Source organism: Vanellus vanellus, assembly GCF_965231255.1.
Source record: "Vanellus vanellus genome assembly, chromosome: 10".
In the NCBI taxonomy this organism is placed as follows: Eukaryota; Metazoa; Chordata; class Aves; order Charadriiformes; family Charadriidae; genus Vanellus; species Vanellus vanellus.
In genome coordinates this window covers 205,867-212,279 of record NC_138915.1, presented here as the reverse complement: position 1 = coordinate 212,279, position 6,413 = coordinate 205,867, and positions in this window count along the sequence as shown.

The following is a 6,413-nucleotide window of genomic DNA, read 5'->3' as shown; positions in this document are numbered from 1 at the left end:
CTCCTTCCCTCCACCTCTTGTGCCACCAAACCCCTCTCGATGCCCAGGTGCCCCCCCGTCACCCGACCCCCCGTATCCCCAGGCCTTGCTGCGGGGGAGAAGGTACTGGTGGGATGCGTCCATCAGCCATGGGTAGCGCTGGAGGAGGGTGTCTCGGGCAGCACGTAGCCCGCGAGCTCGGCCCCCGATGTTAGGAGCCTCCTGCTTTAGGCGGCAGGCTTTTGCTCGGCTGCATGTCCGCCTACAACAGCTTGAAGGGGAGAAGGAGGGGAGGAGAAGGGAGCAGTGGGGCTGCTGTCCGGGGGCAGTCTGGCCCGGGTGAGGTGCAGCCCCTCGCTGCTGCTCTGCCCTGGGATAAAGGCAGCCCCGAGGCTCAGGGAGGCTCTGCGGGCTGCAGCCCTGCCGAGCTGATCCAAAACACGTCCTGGTGGGCAGGGCTGAGCCCTGTGGGAACAGTCACCAGGACAGCCTTTCCCCTGAGTCCCAGTTTCCCCCCCTGCGTCCCAGTTTCCCAGTGCTGGGGGTGGCAGCAGCCTGGGCTGAGCAGCCCTTTGAGCTCTCTGGGGACAAAACCAACTTGCCCAGCCAACGCAGTCCCCTGTGCCGGCCCGGAGAGGGGGTGGCAGGCTGTCCGCTTGCCCTGGCCCCGCTCAGAGCCAGCGCCCTTTGCTTCCCGATTCTTCTGGGCTTCTGCACGGGGAGCGCTTGCATCTCTGAGCAGGCGAGAGCGCTTCCACCAGCCTCTGACAGCTTGAAAAGCAGCGGTGGGATAGCTCCCGCGACCGTCCCCCGCCTCCACAGCCCCATGCCGTAGTGAGCAGAGCCCTCCCTGCGTTCGTCCCGGGTGTGAGCGTGGCGGACGCACTGCCCAGGACCGTCCCCTTCCCCAGGACGCGCGGTTTATCACCTCAGGGCTGGCAGAGGTTTCGGCAAGCTGAGGCTGACTGCCTCCCTGCTGGTTTCCCCGCAGGCTCTCCTGAGCGGGGAACTGACTGTGACCATCAGGGTGCCCACCCTTGAGCTGGAGGAGGACTCGTTCGCCCGGCTCCTGCCGAGCGCGCTCCCCTCCCGCGGGCCGCCTGCAGCAGAGCAGACAGCCCCCGCGGTCCCACTGCTCCTCGGAGAAAGCCTTTCCCAGGACACAAATGGCTACTGCGCCAACGGGTTTGGGCCGGGCTGCCACCAGGGAAGTGACGCGTCCTGCACCCACAGCCGGCTGGGACATGCCTGGGGCTCCTGGGACCCATCGCGGCCGGAGGAGGATGGGGAGGCGCGTGACGGGGATGATGTGCTGGAGCAGCCGGTGCCGGTGGCACCGACCAGAGACAGCTACGCAGGGGACAGGGACTACCGGACATCCGAGACGTGGCTCTCCCTGCACCGCCAGCTCTATTCTAAATGCCAGAGCCCGGCCCTGGGAGCAGGCAGCTGCCTTCCTCTGCCCACACCGGGCAGGAGCTTCAGCCAGGAGGACCTGCGGGAGAGCCTCAAGGTGGCAGGGCGCTGGGTGCCACTCAGGTCTGTGAAGCTGCCGGCCAGCGAGGAGGAGGATGGAGGGCAGCTCCTCTGTGCTCTCCAGCCCCTGCACGGCCGTGGGACTGAGCCACAGCCGGGTGACAGCACGGTGCAGCAGGATGGCTCGGAGCGGGCAGCAGCGGGTGTCCCCAGCCCCTGCCAGCTGCCCCAACTGCCCCCCGACAGCCTGCGGGCAGCTGCCTTCTCCGGCTACGAGCTGCGTCCCCCGGCTGACGCTGGGCTGTAGCAGGCAGGAGGGGATGCGCCAGGAGCTCCCGGCACCCGGATCGCAGCATCCGTCAGAGCTGGATGTGCTCCTGGTGCTGCCCCGGCCACGGCGACGGCGTGCTGGGACCTGCCTGGGCCTTGCTGGGGACAGGACGGGGGCAGGCGCCCGTGCGGGCAGGCTCGGGCACGGCTGCCATGGCGGGGGGTGACATCAGTATCTTCAGAGCTTCCCGCTGTGGTTTTGGTGCTCTTGAACCAAAGCATAAGGAATACATACGAAAGTTGAAGCCCCAAAACTTTCTTCTATTTATCCACCTATATGTGTGTGTGTGTGTGTACAGTATATATACTAATGCAAACTTATGTATATACTCATAGATAGATATATAAAAACCTCTTTAATGAAAGAGGAGATTTATTTTTTATTTTAATTGTCTGGAAATACTGCACAGGAGCTGTTTTTTATATAACACTAATTTATTACGGAAAACTGCCTTCTGTGCTTATTCTTTCTGCGTTACAGAACCAGCGCTGCCGGGCAGCATCTGGGAACGGCATGAGGAAAACCTGGGGTTCCCCGGGAGAAAATTGCACCCGCCGCTGGTGGTGTGGGGAAAGGCTGGTTCTTTAGCCAGGGCTGCATAGTTCTGTTATCCCTTCCACCAGCCCCGGGGCTATTTACTGCTGGGGAGCCCGGCACCGCCCTTGTCTCTACCGGGTGTGTTTGTGAGGATGCGCCTGCGGCCACAGAGGCCAGGGGAAGCCCTCTCCCCCGGTGTCGGGCAGCGTTGTGCTTTGCGACGGGCGGGAATCGGTGGATTCCAGCTCTGGGAGACAAATCCAGGCTCCGGGACTCACGAGATTTAAGCCGGGATTGGGAACAGGTAAGGAATTGGTGTCCAGCATGCAGGCATGTGGTGGAGGGGACAGCGGGGGCAGCGCTGCCAGCCGTGGGGACTCTGTTGGGTAAAGCAGGGCTGCACGGGGCCACCCCGCGCGTCGTCCCCGACACCCTCGTCCCCGACACCCTCGTCCCCTGCCGCCATGGCTGACAGCCGGGGACCTGCAGCAACACCAGCTGCGGCTTTCTGGCAGCCCCGTTCGAGTGCTCCCGAGCAGGGCAAGGGGATGTCCCCGCGCCGGGCGGCGATGCCGCTGGGACAGCTTGGTCTCCGCTCCAAAGCAGGCGGCGGTGCGCCGTGCATCCCCTCAGCAAAAGCGCTCTTAGCGAAGGTGTGAGGATACGTGGACTGTTAAACAGGTGGAGCTGAATTCTTGAAAAAAGGAGAGAGATGGTCCCGAGAGCTGCTCGAAGGAACAGGCGTTACCCACGTGCTGTTGGCTGAGTTCCTCTCGGGCTCAGCTGGAACATGAGTCTGATTTTCTTTACGTTGTTTCACTTTCTCTTTTTGATAAGATGAAAATTAGGGGCACAAGTATCTGCCATCACTTTGGGACACGTGAAATGGCCTTTTTAATTTTCAGGTGTTTCTAAAGCGAACCAAAAGCCAAGCCGGAATAATTGCCCCATGCTAAAATCGGGCAGAATTCAGAGGATTTGCGGTTTGGAGGCAAACACAGGAGCCGACACACTGTGATCCGTAAGTCCTCGAGCAAAATGTTCCACACTGACCTTCCCTCCTGCCATCCCAATTCTAATTTTTTTTAAACTTGAAGCTTTTTGAGGCATTCAATCTATAGTTGTGACTGCTCTGCCAAAGCTCACGGAGCCAAAACCATGCGTCTGCTCTTCCTGGTCTGAGGCCCCGCGGCCACGCCATCCTTCTAGCAGGTGAGCAGGAACCTCAGGGTGATTGGTCTCCTTGAAAAGTGCCTGAGATGTGTGTCCTGCTGCTGTTTCAAGACCTCTGGGAGCGGACACCCCGCTCTTCCCCTGCAAATGGTCAACTTTCTCCACTAACTGTTTCCCCAGGGATGCGCGGCACTTTTCCATGTTGTGGTTTGTCATCCTGTTCCCCAGGGAACAGCTTATTGCCTTTCTCATCGCAGCTCTCTGCACCTTCCTTTGGTCTCTCTTCTGGCCTAACCTCTTGATCCTGCTGGTCTGGTCTCACGAGCTGTGTTTGTTATGAGCTGTATTGGAGCGCTGAGCTCTTTCCGAGCTGGACCACTGCGTTTCCTTTGGCCACACGTGTGCCCCCGCAACAGCCTCAGCGACGTGCGGGTTTGCAGCTGGCCAGCATCGCAGCTGCAGCCCGGGATGAGCCCGCAAAACCACTTTACATCTGCGCCGGGGAGTGCGCATCTGTGCGTCCCTCACCTGGAGGTGGGTAATGCCGAGCTGTCTCCTCGGGGGTGGTGGTCAGCAGATGTGGGCTTTGCGCTGTGAACTGAGGTTCGGAGCAGGGCGGTGCTGCGGCTGTGCAGGAGGGCAGGCGAGTTCCTACTGCCAGGACGCTGCCTGCGGGCAGCGAGCTCGGTAGAAGCAGTGCTGTGTCCCCTCGCAGCTGGTCATGGGGCAGTTCGGGTTGGAAGGAAGCCTTGAGAGCAACCTTGTACCTCCTCCTGCGCAGAGGAGGGTCAGCAACCTGAGGCCAGGCCAGGTTCATCAGGTCTTTTCCAGTCTGGCCTTGAAAACTCCTGAAGGTGGAGACCGCACAGCTCTGAGCATCCCGCGGCAGTCCTGGACTGCCCTCGGTGATGGGAGCGCTTGGCCAGCAAGACGAGGAGGTTGGGGCCGCAGTGCAGCAGCGGACAGAGATGATGTGCCGAGGGCTTGCGCTCTTCCCATCGCTCCTTGTGGCGCCCGGTGGCCATCCCCTTTGTGATTTATAGTCTCTGATGTGTCTCGAGGCCACAGTCAAAACCCGACACGGTGGCACTGGGCACTGGGCTGGCTCCCACGGCCGCCCTGGTGCTGGGTGCCGGGCTGCGCCGCCGCACAGCCCGTGCTTTTGTAACACCCCACCGGGTCTTTTTAAAGACGAAAACTAAACCAGCTCTTTTCTGAGTTTTTGGCAGGGCGGCCGTGCTAGGATCCCCGTGGGTGACTCGGGCGAGTCACTCACCAGCAGCGGGGACTCACCCTGGCCCAGGGGGTGATTGAAGCAGCTGAGATGTCCCCGTTCCGTATGAAACAGAGAGGTTCATGCAGAGTGGAAAAAGGCAAGAGGCTTGGTGACATTTCAAGATGGCATTTTAGCAGCTGAAGTTTCCGAGCGGATGGGAGAGGGTTTTTTTTGCTTCAGCTCAGAGGTGTGAGCAGCGTGCGGGGGGGCTCTGCAGAACCACAGCAAGAAGGTGCGATACTACTCGCTGCGGGGGCGAGGTCCCGGCGTGCCCCGATGGAGACCTGCCACCAGTGTGCACAGCTCAGGGTCTGGCGGCGCGTGTCTGGATCACTCCCTGCCCCAGGCTGCCTGGCCAGGCGTTACGCACTGAGCGGGACGGGGATGTGCCGGAGGACGGAGCTGGGTCCGGACCCCCGGCTTCAGCCAAACCCGAGCAGCAGGATGCCCTGCCAGGTCCCTCCATCGCTGCCGCAGCACTCGGGGGTCTGCAAGCATGCCGGCTCCCACCTCATGCCTGCAGGTGTCCCACGGTCCCTCCGCAGCCCGGGGACGGGTGAGCCAGTGATGGGTCCGACACCCAGCCCAGCCCCGCGGCGCCCATCACCTCGGCGTTCGGCCACTGTTTCTCATGCCGACCTCAGGCCCACAGCCACAGTGCCGTGCCCGGAGGTATTTGGTGCGGGGGTTTGCGAAAGCTCTGACTCACCGTGATCGATAGGCTCGTTCCTGGCTGCTCTCTGTGCTGTTGGCGGTGTTTTCAGCTTCTGCTCGTACCAGATCAAAGCAATGAGAGGAATGCAGCCGAAAACAGCTCTTTATTAGAAACAGCAGTTTTAGGACTATGCAAGAGGGTAATTTTTATTACTAATTCTCAGAGAATCGAGCTGCCAGCCTATAAAATATTGGGGAGTGGAAAATTGCTATGCGGGGGCTAATGGGACTTTTGCAGCTGCCACATAAAAAACATAGCACCTAACAAACACGAGGGAGATGGCGGCTCCTGAAATGACGGGGAGAAATTAAGGTCTGATATTTTGCAGGCTGCCAGGAGAAAGGAAGACCCCTATTTGCCTTTGAAAGCCATGGGAGGCAGAGACGCAGAGCATATTGCCCGGGGCTGCAGCGCATCCCCTGGATCTGCCGTGCCCCTGTGCCCACCCCGCTCTGCCCCGCTCTCCGTCCTGCCTGTCACCGCAGCCGCCCTGCCAGCGCTCCGGGACAGCCCAGAGCCACCCTAAATCCTTGCAGCCATCCCGAGCACTGTCCGGCATGTCCCTGGGACCGCGGGGCCCCAGACTCGCTGAGCCTGTGATCCAGCCACCCCGCACACCCAGCCTGTGATCGCACCCTGGCGATGGCTCTGTAGCTCCAGGTGGGTCCCCGGAGTGGCATGGGGCAGCAGCGTCAGAGCCGTCCTGCCAGACCCCCTCCTTCAGCCCAAAAAAGGCTTTGTGGTTTGATAGGTCTGAGCCACGACGTGACCCAGGCCACCGGCTCTCGCTGCATCTCTCCGTGGAGTGCTGGGCCAGCGGGTCAGGGGATGGCTGGTCATAGCTGCTTGGCGTGGCCAGCCCCAAAAGCTGGAGACTAAGCACAATATGTGTTTGGAGCACGAGCATGGAGAGGGCTGCAGGGCTG